The following is a 10,977-nucleotide window of genomic DNA, read 5'->3' as shown; positions in this document are numbered from 1 at the left end:
TTCAGCCTGCTGAATTTTTGTTGGATGGAACAGGTAAACACTTCCAGAATTTTCATCCCTCCATTTATTTTCTGTTTTTCAAAATGATGTGGTTGTAGAGTACACAAAGGTCATAAGATTTTCTAACAAACTGCTTAATTGAGGATTTCCAAAAGAAAGGATGCTCTGGCTTTCAATTTCCTTTTCTGTAAAATGAGGATTGGACTACATAATCTTTAAGGTCTTTATACCTCTAAATCTATGAATCTCTGATAATAAAATGCCAATTTGTTTGTGACAAAGGTAAAAAAAGTAATTAAGCATATATTTATGATTTGGTTGGCAATCACCTCTCTTAAGCTGTCTAGTATGTAAAAAAAGAGTAATAAGTATATACACAGTGGATATATGTTAAATGGTTACTTAACATTAATTATTTTTCTTCCAGACAGTACTCCCTTTCTAAGAAGGAAAATTATTGGAAAAAAGAAAGGAATTCAGTCCTGAAGATATGGATTTGTATCTTTGTGGATAAAGGAGGTTGGAGATTTTACATTCAAGGTACTACAGAGCATGATAAAAAATGAGTTAAAAGCTATACTAAATCATGATGTAGACTTAGAGAATTGTTTCAAAGTGTTGTGTCAGATAAATATTAAGGAAGATGGAGCAGACATCAATAATTTTCAGCACTGGACACTGGAATATGATTTTCCCTGAGAGTGAAAATGGAGATTGCAATATCTGGGGATTGTGTGCTATTCTTCTTCAAAGGTACTCAGAATGCTTTAAATCTGAGCTATAATTAAAACACATAGGACTGGCTTCAATCAACTGCATTATCAAAATCTTATCTTCTCCTTTCTGCTTTCTTAAAGCAAGCTTGACAAAGTGTGCGGGGAAATGGAAAGTCCTGCCCCATTGTCCCCAAAAGATTTATTCAATTTATGTTTCTTTGAATCAGATGGAATCACCCCCCACCCCAACACTTAGACCCCCATATCCTGTCATCCCGGGAAGGTTACATGTGGTTAATGTGAACATAATTTTTTCTCCTTCTACTGAAACTGTTCCAAATGGGAGGATCAGAATGCCTAAGGATTTTTCTCTTACATAAAATACATGATATGGGAAGATTCTATGGTTTTGGCATTGAGAACAAGTGTGGGAACTTGATTTAAAAACTGTCACAATTCAGCTCTGACTTAGAATCTAAGTACTAGGGAGCTGTCATTCCTGAAAACCAGCATCATCAACCACAAAATTTCACATGATCCTATTATTCTCTCAAACTATGATTCAGCATCCACACCTTACTCTCAGTCAAACTTCAAGAAAAAGCTTTCTACACTCATTGCCTCTGCTTTCTTAGCTCTTGCTCATTAGTCAACTTACCTTTCCATTTAGCTACCAGACTAGGAGTCCTAGGTGTTGTAAATGTTTTGACAACTGGCTTGCTGGGGGAAAAAGACATATGTATTACATGCTTTTAAGTTTAATATTTATGAAGCAAGTTATATACAAGATGAATAGAAAATAATTAAAAGAGGGAACACACTAGAATTAAGAGGGATTGGTGTTAGAAGGTGAGATTTTAGTTGGGATTTAAAGGAAGTCAGGGAGTTCATTTAAAGAAAGTCAGGGTAGAGTATGTAGAGCTTCTAGACTTGGTGAACAACAGGAGAAAATGCCCAGGGTCAAGAGATGATGTTTTTTTTTTTCCATAGAATAGTCAAGAGGCCATAGTCACTGGATTAGAGAGTACATTTTGGGAAGTAAGGTGTGAGAAGACTGCAACTGTAGGAAGGGATAGGTGAGGAAGGACTATGAATGGCAAACAAAGGAAACTACTGGAGTTTATTGAGTAGGAAGGCAACATAATCAGTACTGCATTTTAGAAAAAAAATTATTTAGTGACTGAGTGGAAAATGGATTGGAGTGGGGAGATATGTGAGGCTAGCAGACCCACCAGAAGGCTTTTGCAATAGTATAGTCATGAGATGATGAGGGCCTGCCCCAGGGTTATGATAGTATCAGAAGAGAGAAAGGGGCATATTTGAGAGATGTTTGCAAAGGTGAAATTGACAAGCCTTGGCAATAGCTTGGAATTGGGGAGTGGGAGATAGTGGGGAATCCAGTTGTTATTGTTATCATTTCAGCCATGTCCTACTCTCCATGACCCCATTTGGGGTTTTCTTGGCAAAGATACTTGAGTGGTTTGCCATTTCCTTCTCCAGCTCATATTACAGACGAGGAACTTAGGCAAACATGGTTAAGTGACTTGCACAGGGTCACACAGCTAGTAAATATCTGAGGCTGGATTGAATTCAGGTTTTTCAGATTCTAGGGCTGGTATTGTATTCACTGCACCATCTAACTGCCCCAAGGAATCCAGAATGACCACCAAGTTGTGAGTGTGAGGAAATAGAAGGATGGTGTCATTCCCTATAATAATAGAGAAGATAGTGGGAAAGTTGTATTTAAGGGGAAGATAATGAGTTGGACATATTGAGTTTAAGATGTCTGCTGGAAATCCAATTTGAAATGTCTGAAAGGATATTGGAAATTCAAGATTGGAGATCAGCTGAGAGATCGTGGCAGGAAAGGTAGATTTGAGAATCATCAGCATAGAAATGGTAATTAAAGTCTTGGGAGCTAATGAAATAATCATATGAAGTAGTACAAAGGGAGAAGAGAAGAAGGCAGAACAGGATCCTGAGGAATACCTGTGTGTGGAAGGCATGCTCTGGAGGAGGATGCAGTGAAGAATACAGAAGAGAGGTCATATAAGTAGAAGTAAAATGAGAATATTCCAAAAATCTACAGAGAAAATTACATAAAGGAAGGGAGAATGTTTAACGGTGTCAAAGAGAATAAGGACTGAGAAGAAAGTCATTAGATTTGGCAAATAAGAGATCATTAGAAACTGGAGAATGTAGTGGAATGGTAAACTTGGAAGCCATATTGTAGAAGGTTAAGAAGAGAGTGAGAGGAGAAACATTGGAAGCATCTATTGTACCTTTTCAAGTAGTTTACATACAAAAGGAAGAAAAGAAATAGAATGATAGCCAACAGAAATGGAAGGAACAAGTGAGGTGTTTTTTTTTTTAAGGATGGGGGGACATGCACACATTTGTAGATAGTAAGAAATGAGTCACTAGAGAAGGAGAGATTGAAAAAAAATGAAAGAGTGGAGAAACCAGAGGAGGCAAACTTTTGGAAGAGATAGAATAGAATAGAATAGAACCTCTTGAACAAGTACAGGGGTAAGGCCATTTAACATGTGAGATGGGGTAAAGGCAAAGTGGTAGAAGGTGTCTGAGTGATAGTAGATGAGGAAGAGGGGACAGGGGAGAATACAGAGTTTGCATTGAATGGCCTTATTTGTTTCTTTAAAATATGAGACAAGGTTCTCAGCTGAGAGACCAGGTGGAAGGGAACTTTGGAAAGTTAGAGTAGAGGTGCAGGTGTTTGGAAGATCCAGTGTGGAGAGGGGGATAGTGAGTTGATTAGGGAAGTATAGTAGGATTACCTAGCAGTAATGAGGCCCAGTTGAAGATGGATCACATGATCACATGACTATGTAGAAGGTCTTCACCTGGAACTCATAATACAAGTACCTTCCAATATTAGCCCAATTTACCAACTGGTACATTCATAACTTGCAATGCAAAAAACAGCAACCTTTCTTTAAACTTCAGGCCTCACATCTTCTGCTCCACCTGCCCTTTGAGGGTCAAGGAATGGTGCCTACCACTCAATGACATACATTTTCTCATGTGGTCATACCCTTCATGTCCCAGTGACTGTGAACTTCTATAGATTATCATGCAAACCCAAGTCCACACATATTATCGCCTGATTCCTCATTCCTACCCCCTTCAGCTTCCACTGTTGAAGACTTTATGACTTTCAGTCAGAACAGTTGTGTGATTTCTTCTACCTTCATCCAGCAACATGGATGTATCTAGGTGCAAATGTGACAAATGGTGGGCAACTTCTATGGCTGAGGTTTGGCTGGCTGTAATCAGTGATATGATGACTAGGGATTAAAGAGAGAAGGGCCATATAGAATTCACTTTGTTCATAAAGGAATCAAAATGGGGATAAGAAGAGAGTGTGGCTAGAGCAGGGAAAATGGCCTGGGAGGGAATCAAGTGGTCATTAGAGGTCACAGTGAGGATGAAGTGCAAAGCTATATAAGGGAATTCAGAGGGAGAGATAAAAATCCAAAAGATTACAGGTAGATAAGGTGGATTTCAGAATTCTTGAACATAAAAGTAGAATCAATATTTATGTTGAAGTCTTCCACTATGAGTGGAAGAGTTGAGAAGGAGAAAAATTATAAGCCAGTTATTGAACTCATTGAGGAATTAAGGGGAGTGACATGCATATGTAGATAACAGCTAGAGGATTTTGACTGTGTTGTAAATGTGAACAGCATGAACCTCAGAGGCTACTGAGAAAAGGAGGAAGAGGGAGATCCTAGAAGTAGCAATGGGGACCAAGAAGTATTCCAAATCCACTACCTTGACTAGTGAACCTAAGAGAATTCATGAAACTGCAGCCACTACTAGAAAAGGTGGCCAAGAGGGCTGTTCCAAGTTTCAGTAAGAGCTTGTAGATGGAAGGAATGGGGGAGGAATAGATTTTAAATGAATGGAAATTTGTTATCTATGGGCAGGTATTCCAAAGGGTTCAGTAGAAAGGTTGGGTAGGGTTGGGATGAAACTTTGGGGTGGAAGCTGAAGGGGGTAGGAATGAGGAATCAGGTGATAATATGTGTGGACTTGGGTTTGCATGATAATTTATAGAAGTTCACAGTCACTGGGACATGAAGGGTATGACCACATGAGAAAATGTATGTCATTGAGTGGCAGGCACCATTCCTTGACCCTCAAAGGGCAGGTGGAGCAGAAGATGTGAGGCCTGAAGTTTAAGGAAAGGCTGCTGTTTTTTGCATTGCAAGTTATGAATGTACCAGTTGGTAAATTGGGCTAGTATTGGAAGGTACTTGTATTATGAGTTCCAGGTGAAGACCTTCTACTGATGTCTCTGAAACTTATAATCTTAGAAAGTAATACAGGAGCAATAAAAGGTTACATGACTTGCTTAGATCCCCATAATCAGTGCTAGAAGGAGGACCCAGATTTTTCTAACTCTGAGGTAAGCTCTTTATCCATTATGCTATGCTGCCTTCATTTGTATTTAGCCTATTTTTATTTATCTGAAAATATTTGTATCACCCCACTACAACTTGAGGGCATGGATTGCCTCACTTTTGCACTTGCACCCCATATGCTGAGCATGGTGCTTGCCGTATAGTAGATGCCTAGTAAATACTTGTTGATTGATTGATTAAATACTTATCTATTATAAATAGAAGGTAAGAGAATTGCTCAGGTTTACAAATTTAGAAAGTCTCAAAGGCAGGATTGGAATTAAGGACTTCTTGACTTCAAGTGCAGCTCACTGTTTGCAGTGTACTTTATTTTAACACTATTTTTTTCTACATATTGGACGGCAAAATTCTCTCCTTCCAGTTCCTTCCTCACCCATTGTATCTGTGAAGTCATGAAAAATATATCAGACATAATACAGAAAAATAAGAAAAATAAAGTAAATAAAATTATGCTTGAATCTATACTGAGTTCAATTCTCTATCTAGAGATGAATAGCTTTTTTCATAATGAGTCATTTGGCACCATCTTGGAACATCATGAGTCACTTGGAACTGTATCAATTAGAGTAGCTATATCTAACACAATTGATCATTATTACAATAGTGCTGTCACTGTGTACAAAGTTCTCCTGGCTCTCCTCACTTTGCTTTGCATCAGTTAATATAAGTCCTAATTTTTCTGAAAACATTCTGCTTGTGGTTTCATATAGCAAATACTATTCCATTACAATCATAAACCATGACTTATTCAGCCATTCCCCAATAGATGAGCATCCTCTCCATTTCCAACTCTTTGCTACCATAAAAAGTTTCTACAAATAGTTTTTTTTTTTTATCTTGGCTTTTTTTTGTTGGGATACAGATCTAGTAGTGGTGTTACTGGGTCAAAAGGTATGCAAAGTTTTATTACCCTTTGAGCATAGTTCCAATTTGTTCTTCCAGAATGGTGGGATAGATCATAACTCCACCAGCAATCTATTAGTGTTCCGATTTTTCCATATGCCTCCAATATATGTCATTGTTCTGTCACATTAACCAGTTTGATAGGTGTGAGGTGGTACCTCAGACTTGTCTTAATTTGCATGTCTCTAATCAGGAGTGATTTAGAGCATTTTTAAAAATATGATTACAGATAGCTTTAATTTCTTTTTCTGAAAACTGCCTGTTCATGTCTTTTACCATTTATCAATTGAAAAATGCCTCACAGTTTATAATTTTGACTCAGTTCTCTATATATTTGAGAAATTAGGCCTTTATCAGAGAAATTTGCTTTAAATTCCTCTTGCTTAGATCTCCATAGTCAGTGCTAGAAGGACGACCCAGATTTTTCTAACTCTGAGGTAAGCTCTTTATCCATTATGTTATGCTGACTTCATTTGTATTTAGCCTATTTTTATTTATCTGAAAATATTTGTATCACCCCACTACAACTTGAGGGCATGGATTGCCTCACTTTTGCACTTGCACCCCATATGATGAGTATGGTGCTTGTCATATAGTAGATACCCAGTAAATACTTGTTATTTGTTTTCCTTGTCCTTGTGGCTGCATTGGTTTTGTTTGTGTAAATCCTTTTTAATTTAATATAATCAAAATCATTCATTTTATATCCTGTAATATTGTCTCTTGTTTTGTGATAAAATCTTCCCTTATCCATAGGAATGATGGCTAAGGTTGTTTTATGCTGTCCTAACTTGCTTATGATATCACCCTTCATGTCTAAATCATGTAGCTATCTTAACCTCATTTTGGTATATGTATGAAATGTTGGTCTATACCTAGTTTCTTCCAAAGCACTTTTTAGTTTTCCCAGCAATTTTTTGGTTGAATAGTGAAGTTTTACACCAATAGTTCGCATATTTGTATTTATCAAACAGTGAAATACTATGATCTTTTCCCACTGTGTAACGTGTTCCACTGATCCACCACTCTATTTCTTAGCCAACACCAGATTGTTTTGGTGATTACTGCTTTCTAATACAGCATGAGACCTGGTAAAGCTAGTTCACTTTCCTTCACATTTTTTAAAAGATTCATTTGATATTCTGGATATTTTGTCCTTCCAGATAAATTTTGTTATTGTTTTTTCTAGTTCTATAAAATATTTTTGGTACTTTGATTGGTATGGCATGGAATAAGTAAATTAATTTATATAGAATTTAATTTTTATTGTATTGGCTCACTATACTCATTAAAAAAATATATATGCCTCCAATTGTTTAGATCTGACTTTATTTGTGTGAAGAATGTTTTATAATTTTTATTTATAATTTATATATCATTGTAATATATTATTATATAATTATATTTAATTATATTATAATTTTCTAATTTCATCTTGGCAGGTAGACTTGCATGTATTTTATATTTTCTGCAGTTATTTTAAGTGGAATTTCTATCTTTTGCTGCTGGACTTTGTTGGTAATATATAGAAATGCTGATGATTTATGTGGGGTTATTTTATATCCTTCAACATTGCTGAAATTATTATTTTAATTAGTTTTTTTAGTTGATTCTCTATGATTCTCTAAGTATGCCATTATATCATCCACAGAGAATGATAGTTTTGTATCCTCTTTGCCTATTCTAATTAATTTATTTTTCCTTCTTTTATTATTATAGCTAGCATTTCTAGTACAATATTGAGTAACAGTGGTGACAATGGGCATCATTGCTTCACCCTTGATTTTATTGGTGAGCTGTGTAGCTTATCCTCATTATAGCTAATGCTAGCTGATGGTTTTAGTTAGATACTAGTTGTCATTTTAAGGAAAGTTTCATTTATTCCCATTCTTCCCAGTGTTGTTAATAAGAAAGAGTTCTATTTTGTCAAAAGATTTTTTTTTCTGCATCTATTGAGATAACCAAATGTTTTTGTTGTTGTTGTTGTTGATATGGTCAATCTTGCCAATAGTTTTCCTAATATCAAATAACACTGCATTCCTACAATAAATTCCACCTGGTCGTCTCAGTGAGATATTGCTGTAATCTCCTTGCTAGTATTTTATATAATTATTCTTGCATCAGTATTCATTAGGGAAATTGGTCTATATTTTTATTTCTCTGTTTTAGCTCTTCTTTGTTTAGGTAACAAAATCATATGTATGAAAATCATGTTTGTGTCATAAAATGAATTTTGTAGAATTCCTTCTTTGCCTATTTTCTTAAAGAGCGTATATAGTATTGGAATTAATTGTACTTTGAATTGTTGGAAGAATTCACTTATGAATCCATCTGGTCTTGGGGATTATTTCTCAGTGAGCTCATTCATGACTTGTTCATTTCCTTTTTTGAAGATAGGGTTATTTAATTATTTTATTTCCTCTTTTGTAAATCAAGGTAATTTATTTTTTTGTAAATATTCATGCATTTGATTAGATTGTCAAATTTATTAGTATATAACTAAGCAAAATTATTCCTAATAATTGCTTTAATTTTTTCTTCATGAGTAGTGCGTTCAACATTTTCATTTTTGATCCAGGTAATTTGGTTTTCCCTCTTTCTTTTTTTTAAATAAAAATAACCAATAATTTATCTATATTAATGTTTTTCCTTCCCCTAAAACCAATTCCTAGCTTTATTTATTAGTTTAATGGTTTTCTTACTTTCAATATTATTAATCTCATTTTTTATTTTTAGGATCACCAATTTGTTGTTTAATTGAGGATTTTTAATTGGTTATTTTTCTAGTTTTTCTGGTTTTTTTTTTTTGTTTCATGTGTAATTAGCTGATTTGGTCTTTTTCTGTTTTATTGATGGATGTAAGCATTTTGAAATAAGAATTTTCCACTAAATACTGTATTGGCTGCATCCCATAATTTTTGGTGTGTTGTCTAATTTTTGTCATTCTTTTAATGAAATTATTGATCATTTCTATGACTTGTTCTACGATACACATTCTTTAGTATTAGATTATTTAGTTTCAATTATTTTTAGTAGTATTTTATTTTTTCAATTTCAATTACCAATTTTCCCACATATTCTCCAAGAGTTAACATTTTCCTTTTCTTTCATGTTAGCCAATTGGATAAATGTGAGGTGGTACCTCAGAGTTGTTTTAATTTGTGTTTTTCTAATCAATAGTAATTTAAAGGTTTTTTTTTTCATGTGGCTATAGATAGCTTTAATTTCTTCATCTGAAAACTGCCTGTTCACATCCTTTGACCATTTATCAATTGGGGAATGACTCCAATTAAATCTTATATGTTTCCATGGCATTTATAGAATATAATTTTATTGTATTATTATATAAAAATGTATTTAATACTCCTGCTTTTCTATACTGGAAAAATTTATAGCAAGTATCTCTGATAAATATCTCATTTCTCAAATAGAATAGAGTGGAGTCAAATTTATAAGAATACAAGTTGTTCCTCAGTTGATAAATAGTCCGCTATCCACGTCAAATGAAAAAAAATTGCTAAATCATTATTGATTAGAGAAATGCAAATGAAAATAACTCAAGTACCACCTAAGGTTTATCAGATGGACCAATATGACAAAAAAGAAAAATGATAAATGTTGAAGGAGATGTGGGAAAAGTGAAACACCAATGCACTATTGGTGGAATTGTGAATTGATCTAACCTTTCTAGAGAGCAATTTGGAAATATACTTAAAGCTGTATAAAACTGTGCATACTCTGTGATCCAGAAATACCACTGCTAGGTCTATATGCCAATGAGATAAAAAAAATAAAGAGGACTCATTTGCACAAAAAAAATATTTATAGCAGTTATTTATCTGGTGGCTCAGAATTGGAAATTGAGGGGATGACCATAAATTTGATAATGGTAAACAAGTTGTTGGATATGATTGTGATGAAATGCTTTTGTGATATAAGAAATGATAAGCAGGATGATTTCAGAATAAACCTGGAAAGAGTTACATGAACTGATCCAAAGTGAAGTGAGCAGAATCAGGAGAACACAGTACACAGTAACAACAATATACTATGATGATCAACTGTGAATAACTTAGCTGTTCTGAGTAATGTAATGCTCCAAGACAATCCTAAAGGACTCAAGATGAAATATGCTATCCACTTTGAGAAGAAGAACTGATATTGTCTGAATACATAGTGAAGTATACCATTTTTAACATTTTTCTCTCTCTTTCTTTCTTTCTATCCTTGACCTGGAAGCTCCAGAATTTGTCTGTAATATTCCTGGGAGTTTTCACTTTGGGATTTCTTTCAGGAGGTGATTGGTGCATTCTTTCAGTTTCTATTTTGCCATCAGCCTCTGGGTTATAAGGGAAGTTTTGTCAATAATTTCTTGAAATGTGATATTTATGCTCTTTTTTTGTCATGGCTTTCAGACAGTCCAATAATTCCTTCTTTATCTCTTTTTTAGGTCAGTTGTTTTTCCAATAAGGTATTTCACATTTTCTTCTGTTTCTTCATTGTTTTATTTCATTTTGTTTTTTTTCTTAATGACTCATAAAGTCACTGGTTTCCACTTGCCCAATTCTAATTTTTAAGGAATTATTTTCTTCAGTGAGCTTTTTTTAAATTCCTTATTCATTTGGTCAATTCTACTTTTTCAGAAGTTCTTTTCTTCAGTGAATTTTTGTACCTCTTTTTTTCCATTTGGTCAATTCTGCTTTTTAAATAGTTCTTCTATTCAGTAGATTGCTGTGTCTCTTTTACCATTTGGCCAATTCTTTTCTAAGTTTTTTTTTCTTCAGAACTTTTTCTGCTTCCTTTACTGAGCTGTTGATGCTTTTCATAATCTTCTTGCATCACTCTCATTTCTTTTCTCAATTTTTCTTCTTATTTTATTTTTAAAATCCTTTTTGAGCTTTTCCAGGAATTTT

The sequence above is a fragment of the Vombatus ursinus genome, unplaced genomic scaffold (genome assembly GCF_900497805.2).
Source record: "Vombatus ursinus unplaced genomic scaffold, bare-nosed wombat genome assembly UNPS02009835.1, whole genome shotgun sequence".
Lineage (NCBI taxonomy): Eukaryota > Metazoa > Chordata > Mammalia > Diprotodontia > Vombatidae > Vombatus > Vombatus ursinus.
The sequence above is the reverse complement of the archived record's forward strand: the minus strand, read 5'-3'. Positions refer to the sequence as shown.